The following is a 20,753-nucleotide window of genomic DNA, read 5'->3' on the forward strand; positions in this document are numbered from 1 at the left end:
TATCTTGTGTGAATCATTGCATCTCTCGTGAGCTCTGCCAGCTGTGTTTTTTGACTCGTTTCCACGTTAATCCCAAATATAGGCTTAAAACGCTTTTGGGGTCATATTTAATAATTACCGAAAGCAGCATTTCTGAATCGTGAAATTAGGTGTAATTGGAGATTAAACTTGGTTCAAATGAAATGTGTTTTCCATTTTAATCCTTCTTTTAGAAACCTGGCTGTGATAAATGCCAAGCGAGTCTTTGCCACTTCACAGCAGTAAGAGCACAGAGGTGTCAGGTTAGTATAATGGGATCATTATGTCGTAGGACTAGGTACATGTAAACAGACCCATCAAAATCTGTCAGTACTTAGGTAGGTGACAAAATTTGGTGCCAGGTTTTTTTTTCCCTTCTCCATCACGAAATTGATATCAAAGTTTGAATGGAACTTGATTGTGGACAATTTTTAAAAGATGGAATTATGGAGAAGAAAGATCTTTGAAGTCAGAAATCAGATTTCTTTCAGACAGAACCAAAACTGAACTAGGAAAAAACGATGAAATCTTGCCTATTATAATTTGTCTTATTTTATTTTCTTTATATATTGTTTATATTGGAGTATATTTGATTTACAATGTTGTGTTATTTTCAGCTGTACAGCAAAGTGACTTAGTTATACATATATCTAGTTTTCAGATTCTTCTCCCATATAGGTTATTATAGAGTACTGAGTAGAGTTCCCTGTGCTGTACAGTAGGTCCTTGTTGATATAGCTTGCATTTTTAATATTTAGTGAATGTTTGGAATTGGCAAATTGAAATTTGTGATTCTGACTCATGGAAATCAAGAGTGGAGCTGCTGTGTTGCATAGATGAGAACGGCAACCTGGAATTGCACCACACAGCCCACCACTTTAAGCCTGTGTCTCTCGCGTCTTATCGCTGTGCTGAAGGACAGTTTGGAGCCAAGGGTGCAGTGGTGGGCAAGTGAGACTCCTTGCTCACCACCCAGCAATGCCATCTCAGATGACTTGTTATATGTGTAGACACACTCAGGAAGTGGCTGGACAAGTAGATCTAAAAAGAAATCCAGTTGCTAGCACTAGAGATGGAAGAGAAAGTTTAGCAGTTGGAGGAAAACAACTGTACAAATGAGTTGGGCAGGTTGTGAAGATCTCAGGTTTCATCCCTGACAAATGTCAAGAACTTGCTCTTCAAAACATAAAATGGTCGCATGTAATTTCCTTTGTTATCTAAGAAGACTACCAGTCGATTAGTGAGCATGTATTGAACTGCTCACTATGGTTTTAGCAGGTTCTAGATGCCAAGGATCGAGGGAAAGAATGACGAGAGATGGTAGCAATCATTAAAGGTCTTCAAACTTTGGGGGGAGACAAAAGTAATCTAGAGGAGAAAATTCAGGTACAATAACTGTGCGGTTGTAAGAGGCCAGCCAGAAAAAAAACACTGAATTAGGAGTCAGGAGAGGTGAGTTTTACCTCTTACAATCATCCCTCTTTAATACCTTTGAGAGGCTAAAGGGCTCCAGCAACATGGGCCCCAGTTTAAACCCCAAACCCTCACATATCAAGCGACTATAACTTATTGACTAGACCAGGACACCTCTCAGAGTAAAAGGGGGCTTCATGAATAATTATTCTAGGACAACTAGAATAATTGAGACTGTTCTGGGCAAACCAGGAGGCAAAGTCATAGTAACTCCTATACTTCTGGACCTCTAGCCGATCCTTTCCATAGATCTCTTCCCGGTGAAAATTCTTTGTCCTTGTAACACATGTATGCTTCTGTTGAGGATACATGGGTGTATGCATTCCTTGCTTAGACACCAGGAAATAAAGCTGGAAAGAAGAAAACCCAGCAACCCAAAAAAGATACTTTGATCCAAGCAAAGTCTTCTGGTTACTTTCAAATGCCCCTGCCCAGACAGCAACTGAGCAGCATATTTTAAATAATCACTGATATAGATTCTAATAAAATAAATTCAAGGAGCTCACTTTTTAGCTTTTAAGTTGAACCTCCTCTTCCTCCCCACCCCACCTCCCCGCTACTGCAACACTCCCCCGCTCCCAACTAGAAGCAGTAGATGGAATCAGAAAGTCTGGCGTGAGTCTCCATTCTGCCTTTAGCAGCCGGGCAAGTCCCTTAGCCACAGTACCCTCATGTGTAAATACCTACGTGCTTACTCTGCACAGGGGTTTTGCTATGTATACAACATGAACAAACCTTACGTATGGGCAATGAAGATATGAAATTTGTTTTTTGACAAAAACCCAAGTAAAATGGAGTAGCATATGCTAAGTGCTTGTTAGAGAAAACGATAAGCACAGGACCTGGAAAAGGAGAGAGAGAACTTGAACTTTACCTGGCCCAGGAAGGTGACTAGGGATTACAGGGGGTGGGTAGTGTGTATGTGTGTGCGGTGGTGGGGTCGGTGGACGGCAACCAGATTGTCTATTTTTCAGTTAATACCTAAGGACGTGAAAAATTCTGTTCTCCAATTTTGACTGGCCAAATTCTATAAAATTTGAATCATATTTTCCCCTCATATTACCTCAGACTGTGAAAGTTTAATCTGTAAGACAGATTCGATTAAAACTCCACGCGCTTCATGTGTGTGTCACTCATTGAAGTAATCGTGCTCTAAGACAGTTGAGTAGAAATGCCTTTGTCTAAATGGTGCTCGGGCATGAAACGGTGGCTTTGGGCTTCCCTGGTGGCGCAGAGGTTGAGAGTCCGCCTGCCGAGGCAGGGGACGCGGGTTCGTGCCCCGGTCCGGGAAGATCCCACATGCCGCGGAGCGGCTGGGCCCGTGAACTATGGCCGCTGAGCCTGCGCGTCCGGAGCCTGTGCTCCGCAACGGGAGAGGCCACGGCAGTGAGAGGCCCGCGTACCGCAAAAAAAAAAAACCAGTGGCCTTGATGATGTGCTTCATATCAAGGTAGATTTGTAGAGAAGCTTCATGTGTGAATGTGTTGTTAGTACATCCACAGCCAACTGCAGATTTATGGGCATTGTTATCCTGTTGTACAGATAGCACCTCCGTTGAATTTAATGAGCTGAACTAGGTGAACAGTTCATTCTAATCTGCTGGTGCCTGGGACTCCTGTAGTCCCTGGAATCACAGAACATATGTTCGTCTCTTGTTTCCAAAACCAATGTGCCTTTCTGATAAACAAGTCTCTCTTGAGGGTAATGACATAGGAAGTCATTTTGAAGACGTTTCCTTCGGTGCATGGATCGGATGCTAACCCAAGGCAGCCACCTGCTGTGAAGCTGAGAGGTGATTTGTCAAACCCAAGATCCGTGGCAGATTTGCTTTAATTGATTCTTGTTCCTTTGCTTGAGTTTATTACGTTGAGGATGCCTTAGATTCTCTCACCCACATTTCCTTTACCATTAGGAAGAAACATCAAGAAAACTCTCTTCTGTAGTGCTCTTCGTGATAGCTTTGAGCTGATTCTACCGTGTTTATTCATAATTAGATAAAATGCTCATGAAAGAAGTGTCTAAAACCTAACTAGAAGTTTTACCGTATTTTTAAACCACTAATAAATGAATTCAGGTAAAGAAGTATAGGCAATAGAACTTCTAAGGTCTCTATTAGAAGCTTTGAAGTTGTACAGGGCTGCATTTATACATAGAAAGCACATTGGTAAGGTAGAATAATTAGTATATTACAATGGTGGTGCTCCTGGCACTTTGAGTGGGACATTGTATGTATGTGTGCATGTATACATGTCTGTCTAGCTTATTGCAGGACTATCTGAATCACTGGACTCCACACCCTAGATGCCAGGAGCACACCCCAGTTATTGCAACCTGCAAAGCCATCCGAACACAATTCTCCAAATAACTCTTAACATATAATTCATTGTAGATGGTAAAAGAGTAAACACTACTTACATTTAAGAAATTTTCTACTTGCAAAGTTTGTTTTCAAAGGTGACTCTGGTGGGTTAAAATGTAGAACATATTTTTCTATAATTATGTAGAATTCTAATAATTATAATTCTACACTTTATAAAATGAAAGATATAAAAGGATGATCACGTCCCTAGGCTGCTTATAACCTGCCTAGCTTCCTCTACTCATACCTACAACTCCTTCCCCCAAGGTCTTAGACTAAACCCGTTTAATTCCAACATTCAAATCTCTTTTCCTCTTCCTAAATTAGATTCTGAAATTAGATGCTTTGTAAAATCTCTTTTTAAGGAGTTATATTTCAGGAGTCTGTTGACTTACAACTAGATTTTTGGCCCGATCAGAACTTGTTACTGGCTCTAGCAACTTAGTTCTTCTTTTTTGCCAGTTACTGACGTGATCCCTGTCTAGCCCTCATATGCTTTCTATCCTGTCTTGCTTCTCTATTTGCTGCCACTGCCAGACTCCTAGATGCTGGTTCCCACTGGCAGATGGGGCCATTTGTTTGCTGCTCATTGTGGAGCCTTTTTGCCATCAAACATCACGTGGACATCTGGTTATTCCTACTTCCAGGCTGAAGATACCACATCCACCTTTATCATTTCTTCCCAAACATGGTTTTAGGTGCTTCCTCCGTTACTTCCATTGTTCTGACAGGTCTCCAGCTCCTGCCTGTTCTAGGATGGGCTTGCCTGAGCACCACGCTCAACAGCTGTCTCACTTTACTGTAGATGTGATGCAGCCGGAATCAGGGACCCAGATGTAAGAAACAGGGAAGCAAGGCTGTTGCAGTACAGTAATTAAACAAAACTGAAAGCAACTTGAATAAGAAATAGTTGCTTAATCTTGAAAGCTTGTGCTTAGAGTAGTCTTAATTAGAGGAAAAGAGAAGATACATGAAAATTATTTTAAAAATTTGAATTATCTGAGCCTCGTAAGGCAAGTTCTTCAGAAATAATGGCAATGACTATGACGGTTAATTTCCCTTCAGAACTTATGGATTTACTCTTCCTTCATATGGAAACATCATTAGTACTACTCTTAGGGTGACCAACCATAATTAGGATAATCTTTTGCCTTACAAATGAAAAGATTTCCCCCCCCCAGGATAACTGGGCAAAAAAAAAAAAAAAAAAAAAGAAAAACGAGTGGAATGAAGAAAAGCATTAAAAATAAATGTGTATGGGTGAGTGAGCAAAACTTTAAAAGCCTGATGGGAAGATGGGAGTAGCAGATAATGCACCTAAATATTTATTGTTTGGGGAGAGGAAACATCTTGTTTTATTCACTTAATATACGCCCATGTTACAGAAATCAAAAAAGACAACAGTAATTAAAATTGACTCTCCTTTATACCTTTTTACTCCCGCTGACCCAGCTGCCTTCCCCATTTGTTAGATACACAAGCAATCTAACAAATGTTAGATTGCTTGTGTATCTTTCCAGATAAATTCTATGCATATACTAGCATTTGTAGGTATGTAAGCATTAATACACACATATGAATTAAATATGTGGATGAATTTGTGTTTAATGGGTATTGAAGTCTCTAAGGACTGGAAGGCTCTTGTCAAGATATTTAGTAAAAACAAACAAACAAAATGATGTTAGGCTTCATTGTAAACCTTGTTAGAAACATATTTCTTTATAGTCTCATGTTTCAGTTACAGCTCTCTGCCATCATTATTGTGGATTAGTGATGGTTAGTGAAGTGATGGTTCCATTGACCTTACCTCTGTCTGCCTGCTCCCCCTGGAGAGACAGATGCCTCCTGATATGGGGCCTTGTGCCATCTGTGGCCACACATTTTCTAATGGGTTTAATTTGAACCAGTTTCCCTCCTTACTTGCAGTACAGCAGTTATCCTGGGATTCCTCCTTCCACATCACCCTGGAAATTCTCTCCACTGTTCTCTCGGGTTGGATATATTGTTTCTTATGTTTTGTATGTTCCTCGTAGTTTACTTCTGCATTTTGGTGGAATACAACAACCCGTCATTTCCTGAGAAGGGATACGTGACAGATAATTTTGATAAATTTGAGATCTTGTATCTCTGTATATGTCTTTAGTTTACTTTTCTACCTGACTTGTATGAATCTATGTTGGAAGTTATTTCCTTCAGAATTTTGAAGGTGTTCTATTATCTTCCATGTTCCAGTATTTCTGATAAGTCAGAAACCATTCTGATGCTTATTATTATTTGTATGTGACCTGTTCTTTTAACTCCAGAAAGCCTTTAGGATCTTCTGTGTGTCCTCAGTGTTTTGAAAGTTGACAATGATGTGACTTAGAGTGGATCTTTTTCCATCTATTGAGCATTTGATGATTCCTTTCAACGTAGAGACTCAGGTCTATTTGTCCTGGGGAATTTTCATGAGTGGTTTCATTTATGATATACTCCCTGTTTTTGCTCTCTGGAACTCTTTCTCAGACTATGCTAATATTTGGATATTACATCAACTGTATTTGTTCTTCAATTTTTTCCCTCTCTTTATTTTATTTTATTTTTTTGTGGCACGCGGGCCTCTCACTGTTGTGGCCTCTCCCGTTGCGGAGCGCAGGCTCAGCGGCCATGGCTTACAGGCCCAGCCGCTCCGCGGCATGTGGGATCTTCCCAGACTGGGGTACGAACCCGTGTCCCCTGCATCGGCAGGGGGACTCTCAACCACTGTGCCACCAGGGAAGCCCTCCCTCTCTTTATTTTTTCTACTCTACTTTCCTTGTGATTTTCTCCAATGTGTCTTCTAATTATCCTATTGATTAAAAATATTTTTTGTTATGTTTTTAATTTCCAAGAGCATGATGCTTCATGGATGTCATATCTCCTTATTGTTCTGAGGATATTAACCATAGATTGATTGTAAGCTTTATTTCTCTCTGAAAAATCTCTATTCTAAGTTATTTTTTCCTGTTTGTTTTTGTCTTTATCTTCCCTGTTAACTGACTTCATCAAATGTTCATTGATCCTTGGGTGTCTGCTCAGTATTAAAAGTGAGCCTACAGTTCTTATTGAATGTGTGGGGTTTTGAGTTTCAATGTAGGGTGATTTGACCCTTTTGTCCTTGTTACCTTGTTCTCTGAGGTTACCCAGAGAAGCCGGCCCTAGTTGGCTCCTGCTTGGGGAGTAGAGGTCTGGCTTCCAAAGTTGTGGGAAAGTAAAGCCAGGGGGCTGAAGGTCTCAGCATCTAGAGCAAAGAATTCAATATGCCTTTGGTACCTTAATTACCCTTTATGTATGGTACCCAATGCTTCAATTGTGCCCCAGTCAGTCCAAGGTTCAGAATCCCTGACTCACCCTCCTAAAGATAAAACTCGAGGATTCTGCTGGTATTAGGAAGAGACAGTCATTTGTCAGCATGCTGCGGGGAAAGGGTCTAATTGTTGCTCAAACAAGTGAAATAAATTTTTCCTTATTTTAGCCTCTGTCTCCATTGCTCACAGTTCCAGCTGTAGCTGGAATTTACAATATGCAAATCATGTTGTTTATCAGCTTTCCCACTATTAACTTCAGGTTCCCCTGCCTTGGGCCTGTAAGTCAGTTTTGTCTCATGATCTGTTTTCCATCTTCTAAAATTATGTTACTGTTTTCTCCAGTACTTCCTATCCTTGTGGATTTATGTCTTAAAAAAAAAATCCCTTTATTGTAGTTTAATGGGGTTGGATGAGGAAGTGAAATTATATGTATGTATTAAACCTTCCATCTTAACAGGGAAGCCCATTGGTGGTTATTTGGGATGATGGGTTTGTGTTAGAATTCATTTTAATTTGCGTATTTTGTATTCTGAATCTTCTATACTTGTTAAGGTTTTACTTCAGTATAAAACACAATCCAATAAGTATCACTTTGAAGATTATAAAAAATTTTCTACTCCTAAAGATAGAAATTACTTAGGTAAAATACACAGAGTTACACGTATGGAAAGAGTGGAATCACGGTATCATCTCCTGGGGAAGAAATGAGATGATTTGGGGCAGTCTTTGTAGCTACCACTAGATGGTGCCATTGACCAAAGTCAGCTTGGTTGTGGGTTAGGTTTCAGGGAGAGGGGCAGGGGTGGTGTTTTGAGGTCTGTCAGGGTTGAAGGACATCACATATCAACAAGCTTTTTGTGTACGGTCCTTATGTAAGTTTGGCATACTTTTATTTTGGTATATTTGGTCTGTCCATTCTCAGATATAGAATGAGTTTTGGTGGCAATTTCTCTGTTGTTGCTTGTATTAGCTGCTCTGGGATATTTGCCTTGAAGGTAAAATTTAAATGACATGTTATATTCAGCAGGAACACTCTTAAATGTGTTGAGAGAGCTTCTTCTGATTAATCATGGTGATAATGAAAGCAGGAGAAAAAGCTGTTATAAATCCACCCACAATTCTTAAATTCTCATTTGTTAAAGTCTGGTGTTTTCTCTCTTGATTATTTTATTTATTTCTGCTAGGGATACCAGGTGGTTCTTATATTGTACAATAATTGAAAATACCTCAGGTGAAGGGAAAACAAAAAGCAGTGCTGCTAACTGGTGGTAAGTATGATCTGAGGCTTATATCCTTAAAGTAAGATAAACACCCAGGGTTGGGAGCCCAACTTCTCACTGTCTTTACAGATATCTTTTTATTTGCTTTGTTAAAAGCTTATTTTTGTTAAAATAAAATTAAGATAGCTCTTGGCATTTGTTTATTTTTAACCAATTTTTATTTGGTTAAATGCTGGTATAATTAAATGTAACTAAAGTTAAGTTTATATAAATCCATACAGGGTCATTGAAAGGGCTCAATACCTGTATAAAAAGGCCATGACTGAGGCTGACCATTTCAGGCTCAATTTTATAGAAGCTGATAACAATATGACCCACATAGAATCACAGAATCCTCTGAACTCAACAGTTTCTAAATTTCCCTTTTAATTTTTTTCCCCATCCTATTCTTTATGGGAGAATGAGCTAATGTAGCTAGTAAGAAACAAATTAGCTAAAAGGGGTGGAAAGCAGGTTATAAGAATGCAGGTAACCTGCACTCAGGTGCAGATTGGACAAAACGTGTCTGGGAATACACAGACCAGTAACATAAGTGAAGGATGAATTGAAAAATTTGAACACAAATTGTGCAGTTTATGTGGTTTATTGAAACTATGGTTTTGACTTATCCTTTTCCTTGCTCACCTTCTGTTTCACGTTTAAAATGGAAATTAAATATAAATGAAATGTTGGTCCGAGGCTGTCTGAAATGAATTAGATTGAAAGGATAAGGAAGATATAGCTCCTAAGTATTTCTTGATTAAAGCTTAAAGGAAATGGGAACCAGGGAGAGGAATGGGAACAGTATATTTGGTGTCTTGTGTTGTATGAGGTTTATATACAGATTATGCCGTTCTGGTTCAAGGTGCAAAATTTTATCCCCCAAAATACCACTACCACTTGGTAGATGTGCCTTATGACTGATTTCCTTACATTTTTCTTATATTGTCCATCTTTTTATCTTATTCTACTTTCTGGGAGAATATTTAAAATTTATTTTCTACCCAGTCTATGGACATTTTTGTTTCTGCTATCATATCTTTAATTTTTAAGAGCTGTTCCCTGATCTCCCCCCACCCCCCCATAGCATACTCTTCTCACTTCATCTGAGGATATTAAAGGGGTATTTTTTTTTGAATTTTCTTTGTATCTTTATCTCTTTTCCACCTGAATTCCGTGTGTGTGTGTGTGTGTGTGTGTGTGTGTGTGTGTTCTGGATTTTATCTTTTCTCACTCTACTGATGATTCTGAATGCTTTGCATCTAGAATCTCATTTAATCTTTACAACAACCTTATGAAGTAGAAATCTTACTGTTCTATTTAACAGATAAGAACAGTGAGCTGAAGAAAGGCTACTAAACCTGTCCACAGTCACACACTTAGTAAATGTTGGAATCAGGATGTAAGCCCAGGCCCACAATCGCAAACATCTTGAGTCTTGTCTGCTCATGTGTATCGAAGTACGAAGCGCCAAGACACTATGTGAAAACGGTGTGTGCAGAGCTGGAGCCCCTCAGCTGCTGGGCTTCCGTTGGGGTACAGGGCAGAACCAAATGATCTCCTGAAGGGTCCTGTCCTGGCATCTGTAGACGTCTCCTCGGAGAGAAACCCTTTGGTGGCTTGTGTTGTGGGATTGCGTGTCTGGGGAAGGGGCTGGTATCACCACTGTTCAGTATGCAGATGGCTTTCGGCCTAGTGGTTCACACTTTCCCTCCACTGTGCCTGGTTTTCCCACATTTGGAGGCTTCCTTATCTTATTTTTCTAGAACATAAAACGTCGTGCTAGGACTTCCCTGGTGGCACAGTGGTTGAGAGTCTGCCTGCCGATGCGGGGGACACGGGTTCGTGCCCCGGTCCGGGAAGATCCCACATGCAGTGGAGCGGCTGGGCCCGTGAGTCATGGCCGCTGAGCCTGCGCGTCTGGAGCCTGTGCTCTGCAACGGGAGAGGCCACAACAGTGAGAGGCCCGTGTACCACAAAAAACAGAAAACAAAAAAACACATCGTGCTTCTGTGGTGATGGGGGAAGGGTTGTCACCTGGCTACATAGGGTGAGAGAGGAGAACTGGGGGTCCACGTCTTCCACATATAGGCTTTCAATTGGCCCCATTTTCTTCCCATCCCTCAACCCATCTTTAGTGGTGTGTGCTGCTCCTAGCTCCTGAGTCTACCCTAAATTCTGAGGTGTAAATTTGTGTATTAGTTTCCTATTTCTGGTGTAACAAATTACCACAAACTTAGTGGCCTAAAAAGACACAGATTTACTATCTTACAGTTCTGGAGGTCAGAAGTCCAAAGTGAACATTAATGGGGCTACAATCAAGGTGTTGGCAGGGAGGGCTGCATTCCTTCTGGTGGCTGCAGGGCAGAATACATCTCCTTGCTTTCTCTGGCTTATAGAGGCTGCTTGCATTCCTTGGCTTACCGCCCCTCATCACTCCAACCTCTGCTTCCCTCATCACATCTCGCTCTGCCTCTCCTGTCTCCACCTGGATAATCCAGGCCACTATCTCCATCTCAAGATCCTTAACTTAATTTCATCTGCAAAGTCCCTTTTGCCATGTAAGGTAACATATTACAGTTCTGGATGTTAGAACATGGATGGGGGTGGATTTAGTTTCCCACAATCCGCGGGCTTCTGCCTTTCTCCTCTGCAGCCAGTTTGTTTGCATTTTGCTTGCCTGCAGTCAGGTACCACTTGTCTATCTGCTTTTCATCCTCCGCAATGTGGTTGACATGTCCTGTCTTCTGTTGTCTCCTCTTCCATACTCTATTTTTATGGGTTTATACCTTTAACAGTCTTCTACTCTCATTTTCCAGGCATGTCAGATTTCCATTTTTAACCAGAAATCCTCATTCACTTTACAGATAAGAAATTTCAGATGCAGAGACATTACATGACTTGCCTGAAGTCATAAAGATAATTAGTGGCAGAAATGAATCTTTGTTTAAGAACAGAAACGATTCCAGTAAGACAAAGAAGACGGAACTTCAAAGTTGAAATAGCAATAGCTCGCTGGAAAGAAAACACATTCGTGCCTATTAAAAGATTTAGGGTGTATTTTCCTAATCAAGAGATTTTCAGAGCTGACTTCTTTGTTATCGTTTCAAAGATAGGAATGTGGCTCACGTCTCACAGAACTATTGAGAGTTAATGATACAAGTTTCTCTGAAAGACTTAGAGTGCTTCTGTACACATATAAGCAAGCACATTGTTTTTCAGTGAAAGCTAACAATATCTTCTCGATGTTCATTTATAAAAAAAGTCAGACAAGTGTGAGTTACATATGGGCAAGAAATAACTTGGAATTCAATTTAATTAATTCCTAGAACATTGTTCAGAGGACTGATCTACATTTTCAAGCCAGAATTGACTAAATTCTCTGTTCCATAATTCAATAAATAAACTAAGCTTTCACTTGAGAGAAAGAAAGCTGTAAAGTGGGGAAGAAAACAAAAAATATTTCTAGGCATCTGTTCACTTTGGTGTGTTCTAAAATAGAATTTCCAGGCAGAAAATGCAATTATAATTGGTAAGGGTATGTAGACCCCTATACTGAAGAATGTTAACTAGCTTTCTCCCTTACCCGAGTGCCTTTCAGTCTAAAATGAAAGACTTATGTCTCTATCTGCCTAGAGATTTGTAAAGAAGGGGAGATGAAGCCAAACATAGAAGTAGAGAGGTAGATATTGAAATCTCTCTATGAATGAAAAAGAGTTCATGACTTTGCTCTTAAAATAAACCTTTGATTTTGAGCGGCCTTATCACTGTCTTAATGATTTCTCCACAACAAGGTTCATTCACTCTTCCTTTCCCGTCTCGGATGGGCATTATCACATTCTATAACCCGTTTTTGTGCAACAGGAGACCACAGTTCAGAGCACAGTTAGTCACTCACTGGGAGTCCTGGGCCGACCGTTATTTTAGTGTCTTGCTAAGCGCACATTCCATGGCTCTTAGGTTATGGCCGTAGATTATTACTAGTCACCTAATTCCTGTCATATTCCAAAAGGAATGACCCTAGGATTCAAATTTATTTCTAAGTTGAGACTCGACTCTGCTTTTTTGTTTAACTGTAGACTACAGTTCTTGCACTGAACTAACAGATGAGGAAAAGAGAATACCAGCATGCTGAGAGGAAGGAAAATAAGTTCACCAAAATCTCTTGGTTTTTACTCAAAGTCCATGTATGGATGAAGGTAGACACCAGGGCTGGTTTGGGTTTCTCTGTGGAAATAGCGGTAGGTGGTGGACTCTGCTCAGCTAACTGGGATGTGATGGAGTTGAGGACTCACTATCCCGAAATATGGCATGTGGCATGTTGAATATTTTATGCTGAAGGAGTTTGAGAAAATGGCAGAAGCAGGAAGGTCACCTTGACCTTCTCCCCTGACACAGGTCATGAAACTCTCAAGTGAGAGGTGCCCTCCCTGGAGGAAAGTAACATCCTTATTTCTGAAGACAAAGGGACACCAGAAGAATCTAAACAAACAGCTCTTTGCTAAATTTCCCCCAGTTTGCTACACTTACGTCATGCTATGTGACCTATCATATTGCTACATGACTATCCACTCTACATTAACCGAGCATAAATATTCTCAGGTTTAACTGTTCCTTTAGGTCTTCATTTCCTCATGAGGACTCCATGCCATGTAAAACATGGGATAAATGTGTATGCTTTTCTCCTGTTAATCGGTCTTTGTCAGTTTAATTTGCAGACCCAGCCAGGGACCCTAAGATGATCAAGGAAAACTTTTTCACCCCCTGTAGGTGAATCTTTGAGTCAGGGCACACTTGGTATTTTCGAAGATGTTAATGCTTCTGACTAGGGAAGAGAGAAGATAAACACAGGAAAAGAATGCCCAACTTTAAACACGTTTCTGTCGAACTCGCCGTTCTTTGACTTGCCTTGTCCCATTGACAGATTGAGCAAAAGCACAATGAGTTCATGTGCTTAAAGTTGAACAGAATTATCAGAAGAGCTGTTTTATCTACATACATTTTAAGAGCAGGAATGCAAGAGTATGAGGTTATTTAATGGTTAGTCTTTAACTTCTCTTCCCCCACCCGCTTTGGTCTAGGCTTTCTGTGTGTAAGTTAAAGAAGCTAGTTTGCTGTAGCTCGGAGAAAAGATTAGAAAATTTTCCTTATAGCTTTTCGTGTCTGCAGACTCCCCAGATAAGAATGATAATAACTAATAACACTCAGTGCTCATCATGGGCCATGGACACTTCGAAGGTCTCTGCTTCTTGTGACAACTCTATGGAATATGTCCATATAATCCCCACTTTATAGAGAGAAAATGGAGGCAAAGAAAGTTCATTCACTTGCCCCAGGTCACACAGCAAGGACGTGGCAGAGAACAGATTTGAATCCAAGCATTCTGATACCTGCAACTTTGCTTTTGACCAGTATCCATACAGCCTTGTTAAAAGAGGGAAGAAGTAAAGCAATATTCTTTCGTAGGCCTGGTGCTTTAGTCAAACTTGATTAGATGTTCTTCCTGTACACATCTTATAATTTCTCAACTCTGTACCTTTACTCATGTTTTTCCCTGTTCAAATGCCTTTTAAACTATATTTTCTTCTGTTAGCCACCGCCCCCTCCCCCCGAACCCCAGCACAAACAGTATCCAGTTCAAGAGCTTTCCTAAGCCCCTTAGTAGGAATTAATCTCTTTTTCTGGATTTCTGAGGCGTTTTATGTTTTCCTCTTTACTAGTACTTATTATTCTCTACTTTTTATTTATTTCATCTTCCCTATTAAATTGTAAATTACTTGAAAACAGAGCCACTTATTTTTGCATCCTTTTATGTTCCTGGCGCAGGCTGTGCCCATGGTAGATGCTCCCAAGTTTCTTTGATACGACCAGTAAACGTTTCCAAATGGGGCGTACTTCACTTTAGGGAAAATTGAAGCCATGGGCGATGATTCACAAACACCTTTTTGTGTGTCTAGACATGATTGCCTCCTGTATAGTTGTCTCATTGGGTCAGTGATGTTATTTTCAGAAAGATGTCCGTGGATATAGTTACGGGCTTGAAGTTTATTTAATGGCAAAAAATAGATTTTCTGAGATGGGTATGTAAGGCAAGAGGGAGCACAGGGATTAGACAGAGATATGGCTTCCCCAGTCTTCCAAAATTTCCTACAGGGAATGGCTCTTTTACAGAGCATGGAAGAGGTGGTAGGGGAGGCTAGCAGGGACTGCTCAGTTGTCCTCCTGTTATGTGGAGTGCTGTCAATTAGAGCAAGGAAATAAATTTTGGCCAAATGATGAGACACTAGTAAGAACGAGCCCTGGCCTGCTCAGTTGTTGGCTTCATTTCATTCAACCCGTGTTTTTGCCTGAATATGCTTTTGTGTTTGCATTCGCTTTTTAATTTCTCCTTCTCTCCCTCCCATTTCCTTGTAAAACTTTCATTTTCATTCTGATGAGCTTTCCTCCTTATACCCAGTGTTTATTCAAAGGTCTGCTGCTCTTAGGACTGTTTTGTCTTTCCAACATCCTGGGAACGTTTTCCCTCGCTGGTTTTTCTCCTGCTTCAGTTGTCTTTTTTTGGTCCCATTTCATTATATTATATATATATATTTCAAGATTGTAGCCTGAGTCAATAGTGGGAACGCTTTCTTCTTTGCAGCTCTCCTCCTTCCCTCGGAAAAACATCTCCCAGTTTGAATATGAACAGGGTCTACAAAGAAAAACCTGTAACTTCAAAACATTAAGGAAATGAGAAGGGGAGAGCTGGATGTTGGTGATCAGGAGAGCAAGTAAACAACATATCATCCTGAAAAACCTTCAATAATCTTGGGGCAAGTGCCTGTTTTGTGACAAATGACACTGAAGGAAGTAGGAGAGAGGGTACTTAACTCTTAAGATATTGCCTTGTCTCCTTCCAAACCATCAAAAATGATAGGCAATACAGTCTTGTCTATGGAAAGGAGATGATTTTGTTGCATAGTGCAATATGTTTTTGTCAAGTGCTTTAAGACTTCTGTGATTTTAAAAATGAATTGTTGCTTTAGAGAAATTTGTTTTGAATGGTCCTACTGAAAAAAGAATTCATATAACCAGTTTCTTTTTTTTTAATTTTTATTTTATATTGGAGTATAGTTGATTTACAATGTTGTGTTAGTTTCAGGTATACAACAAAGTGATTCAGTTATACAAATATCATATGATATCCCTTATATGTAAAAAAATAAAAAAGATACAAATGAACTTATTTACGAAACAGAAACAGACTTAGAAAACATGGTTAACCAATTTCTTCTTTAATCAGGTCACTTTTCTGCCATGACTAGAGTATATAAGTTTCACCTGATAACAAGCATACTTCATTTTCCACTGTGGTAGAATTCTGTATGACTTGGTTTCCTGCATGAAATCGGCTACAGTTTAGTTCAAAACACCTGCCTAAAATGAATACATCACAAGTAATAAAAGTTTGATGTCATATGACTGGTTTTCCATTATGTTTCCCATTAGAATTCATTAAACAAAACTGTTTAGGAAGAGTCATGAATTCGTATTTTAGACTCAGGCTTTTACTGGCCATTTTTTAGGCCTTAACTCTTGGCTGTGCTGGTGCTCAGGGGCACGTGGAAGTCTTGCCTAATGTGGTCAGTGAGACTGGAGAAGGAAGGAGACATCCTTCATTCTTTCCAAATATTGAATACTTTAGGGAAGTGGGCGAGTGTAACATCTCTACATATGCCACTTGGCATTGCCAGCTGTATATTTTTAAATACACAAACTAGGTTGGGGTTAACAGATGTAAGCTTTTGTACATAGAATGGATAAACAACAAGGTCCTACTGTATAGCACAAAGAACTATATTCAATATTCTATGATAAACCATATTGGGAAATAATATTTTAAAAAAAGAAAAAATATATATATAATAGAATCACTTTGCTGTACAGCAGAAATTACCAACATTGTAAATCAACTATAGTTAATACATACATACATACATACACAAACTTGTAAACTGTTACCAAGATCTCGTGGGTTTCTTATGTTCCAGTGTATATGCTTTAGTATACACTAGGAATGAAAGCATGTAACCCAGATTGGGACTTGAACCCACGCTCTTTTGACTGAGATCATACCTGGTCTCAAGGCTTAATGAAGCTCACGTTCTTGATGTCTCATTGCAGAAAGAATTCAGTGAGAGACAGTGATAGGTAAGAAGTGGATTTATTTAGAGAGAAACACACTCCACAGGCAGAGTGTGGGCCATCTCAGAAGGCGAGAAAGGCACCAGGGTATGGGGTTGTCAGTTCTTATAGGGGTGGGTAATTTCATAGTCTAACGAGTGGGAGGAGTATTCCAGCTCTTTTGGGGAAGGGGCGGGGATTTCCAGGAATTGGGCCACCTCCCACTTTTTGACCCTTACGGTCAGTCTTGGAACTGTCATGGCGCCTGTGGGTGTGTCATTTAGGTGATGTGTTTCCAAGAGCTTATACTGAGGCTCAAGGTCTAGTGGAAGTCAACTCGTCTGCCATCTTAGATCTATTTGGTTCTAATCAGTTTATGTCGTGTCCTCAGGCTATGTCATTCTTTTAAAGGTTGTGCCCTGCCCCCTTCCCTCCGTTTCAGGAGTATATGCTAGAAATGAGAAATCTCTCTTCACTTTACGGACCTAGGGGTATAATTCTAATTGGTAGCAACTAAAAAGAGTGGCTGAAGAATAGAGTGAGATCATTTAGCACAGCAAGGTGCATGTTTCCAGTTGGGTGTAAGAGTCAAAGGAGTGCAAGTAATATTTTCAGGGCAGCCAATGAAGCCAATGACTGGTGTAGGCCTGACATGAAATAAGGAAAAGGAACCCAAATGAGGGTGATGAAGAGCAGTGGCTGTGCAGGGCTTCTATCTCTGGGGTGCCTGGCTAATTTTAGCAGAGAGAGTGAGAGGCAGGTACTCAACAAATACTGAGTTCAGAATCAGATTTCCATAAGACTGGCTGGAACCTTTATCAGGGTTCAGGAATTGACAGAACTCCTTTGTAATGAGAGACACTGATAAGTTTCATACCATTTTAACTGAAGTCAGAGGTCACTTAGTGGTCTAAAACGCTAATGAATAAAAAACACACAAAGTACTTTTAGTGAGTATCTCTTACTTTTAAAAATAGTCCGTTTTCAGGATTTTACTTCATCATGAACGTTGCAGATTTTGGAGAATCTCATCATCCAGATGTTTAGAACATTTTCTTTCCGGTATTTAAAATTTTTTCTTGTGCGTATATGTGTATGTAGATACTTTATCAATTATTCTTTAAATCCTACTATACACATTTAGGTTGATTTTTGACTTTTAAGTGTTAAAACTATGATGGCATGAGCAACTTTTTGCATAAAGCTTTGTGTTTAAAATTATGTCTTTAGGCAGAATGACTATAAATAGAATCGTCACTTTAAAGGCTATAAACAATTTCAGGTCGTTGATGCATATTACTGTTTTTGCTTTCCCAGAAAGGGTAAATTAATTTACGCTCTATCAGCCAAAGAGAATTGCCCACTCTCCTGTATCCTTATCAGCAGCGGGCATTATCTTCTTTTATTAATCTGTGCTAAGTTGGTTATTATCCTTTTAATTTGCATTTTGTGTTCTTACTTAGATTGAATATTTTTATATACGTTTATTGTCCCCTTACATTTCCTTTTTGAAAAATTTTACTCCCTGTTGAAATGTGGGAAAATGGTCCTGATACATTTCATCTGCTCATTAAGAGTTCTTAGTTTTTTCTTTTCTTTTCTTTTTTAAGAATAGGAAGACTAGTTCTTATAATGATTCTGCAGATCTGAATATAGTGAGGATTTTAGCTTAATTCTGATTGATGTTACCTTAACTCTCACAGCAATTACAACCCATTTCCAGGATGATCAAAAGCATGTGTTAAATGCCTGCCTTCACATGGCATTGTGTTAGGGGCAAAGTAAAAGCAGTTTATCCAGCCACACCTCCTGTCAGCTCCCAAGCTTGGTCCTTGTTGAAATAATAGCTGGTAAATTACTGCATTCATTTTGAAAACGAGTTACTCAGTGCCCAGTATCTGGAGATATAAATGAGTACTTTGGTGACCTTGAGATTCAAGTGACTTTACATACTCTTATTTCTCCCCTGCTTTTCAGCTTTGCCATACAACATTGTACCCTGAAAGGCAGATGCAAAGTGAAAACCATCCGCCAGGCATCCACAATTTCATGTCAATTACCCTCCCACCTAAAGATATGTTACTCACCACCCAGAATGAATAAGGAACCCCAGCTTTAAATAAAAGAATTTTTTGTTTCAACTTTGACAACACTTCCCACTTAAACATTCCTCCCTACCCACTCAGTTGAATATCTCTCTGGATTATGAGAATGTTACTAGGTTCCAGCCCCTTGACTTTGGGCTGTGAGCTTCTTCAACCTTGAACTGAAAACTTCCTCTGGGTTGTTAGCTAGTGAATGTCCTTCCAAAGCCATCCAAGCAGTGCTGCCACAGGAGAGCTATTTTAAGGTCTCTCATAGAGTCCAAGATGTATTTCTGTGCTCCAGCAGAGACTCTTAAAGCCTCTGTGTTTGTGGCCAGACAGGTCACCCGGTGCCTGGGATCCCATATTGTTAATGCAGCAAACAGAGATGCTGACCACCCTGGGCTGAGCACGCCAGGGCTGCTGGCCTGAGCAGGGATCCACCGAGCCAGACTGACCCATACCCTGACCCTTGTTGACCACAAGACTTCAGCCACATCCCTTAGCTTCACTTTCCTTACCTGCAAAATAAGGGAAGCAGGAGCAGATGGAACAAAGGTTTCTCCCATCTGTACAGATGAATGACTCTGACTCTGCCAGCCTTTGTAAATTTTTTTTTTTACTTCTTAATCCTTTTACCCCAGAACATTAGTAAATTATTTTAATAAACATTTTAGACTTCCTAGTGTGTGCCAACCAGAAGCATAAATCAGGAATTTACTTTTTCTTCTACAGAGCAAATAAAAATTTCCTTAAAGGTATAAAGAATCAGAGAGGCTCTGCAATCACATGGTGAAGTCATAGTTCGCAGCTTTGGGCTGTGAGGCTGTGAACCTAGATGGAGGTGGGGCCACAACAGGAGATACAGCCAGAGAGAACGTTAAGGTATTGTGGCTGAAATTTGGCCTCTGTACACGGGTACCAAATTGAATCTCGGAGACGGTTTTCGGTGAAGTAGAAAAGAATAGTTCTATTGCTTTGCCAGGCAGAGGGGGCCACGGTGGGCTAATGCCCTCAAAACTGTGTGTCCCGACCTGGAGGGGGCAGTGAGGAGCTTTATGGTAATAGTTCAAGGAGGAGGGCATGAGCAGCTTGTGTGAGACAATTGGGAGTCTGCGTCATCAACCTCCTGGTTCCAACTGGTCTGGGATCTATGTGCTTGTGGGCAGCATACAGTTAATTTCTCCCACCTGTTGGGGGTTTCAGTATCTGCAAAACAGCTCAAAGATATTGTTATGTATATCCCTTGAGGGGGAACCAGGACCCTGCCCCAAGGTTGTGCTATTGTTTCTTTTTCTTTTTTTTTTTTTTCTTGCGGTATGCGGGCCTCTCACTGTTGTGGCCTCTCCCGTTGCGGAGCACAGGCTCTGGACGCGCAGGCTCAGCGGCCATGGCTCACGGCCCCAGCCGCTCCGCGGCATGTGGGATCTTCCTGGACCGGGGCACGAACCTGTGTCCCCTGCATTGGCAGGCGGACTCTCAACCACTGCGCCACCAGGGAAGCCCTCTTTTTTTTTTTTAATCTCTTTATTGGAGTAAAATTGCTTTACAATGTTGTGTTAGTTTCTGCTGTACAACAAAGTGAATCAGCTATGTGTATACATATATCCCCATATCCCCTCCCTCTTGAGCCTCCCTCCCACCCCTCTAGGTGGTCACAAAGCACCAAGCTGATCTCCCTGTGCTATGCAGCAGCTTCCCACTAGCCATCCATTTTACATTTGGTAGTGTATATATGTCAATGCTACTCTCTCACTTCGACCCAGCTTCCCCTTCCCCCCTGCAGAACACTATGACATAAATCACAGCAAGATCCTTTTTGACCCACCTCCTAGAGAAATGGAAATAAAATAAAAAATAAACGGGACCTAATGAAACTTAAAAGCTTTTGCACAGCAAAGGAAACCATAAAACAAGACAAAAAGGCAACCCACATAATGGGAGAAAATATTTGCAAACGAAGCAACTGACAAAGGATTAATCTCCAAAATATACAAGCAGCTCATGCAGCTCAATATCAAAAAAACAAACAACCCAATCCAAAAATGGGCAGAAGACCTAAACAGACATT

Source organism: Aethalodelphis obliquidens, unplaced genomic scaffold (assembly GCF_003676395.1).
Source record: "Aethalodelphis obliquidens isolate GAN/ISIS:26980383/991018 unplaced genomic scaffold, ASM367639v1 scaffold10, whole genome shotgun sequence".
In the NCBI taxonomy this organism is placed as follows: domain Eukaryota; kingdom Metazoa; phylum Chordata; class Mammalia; order Artiodactyla; family Delphinidae; genus Aethalodelphis; species Aethalodelphis obliquidens.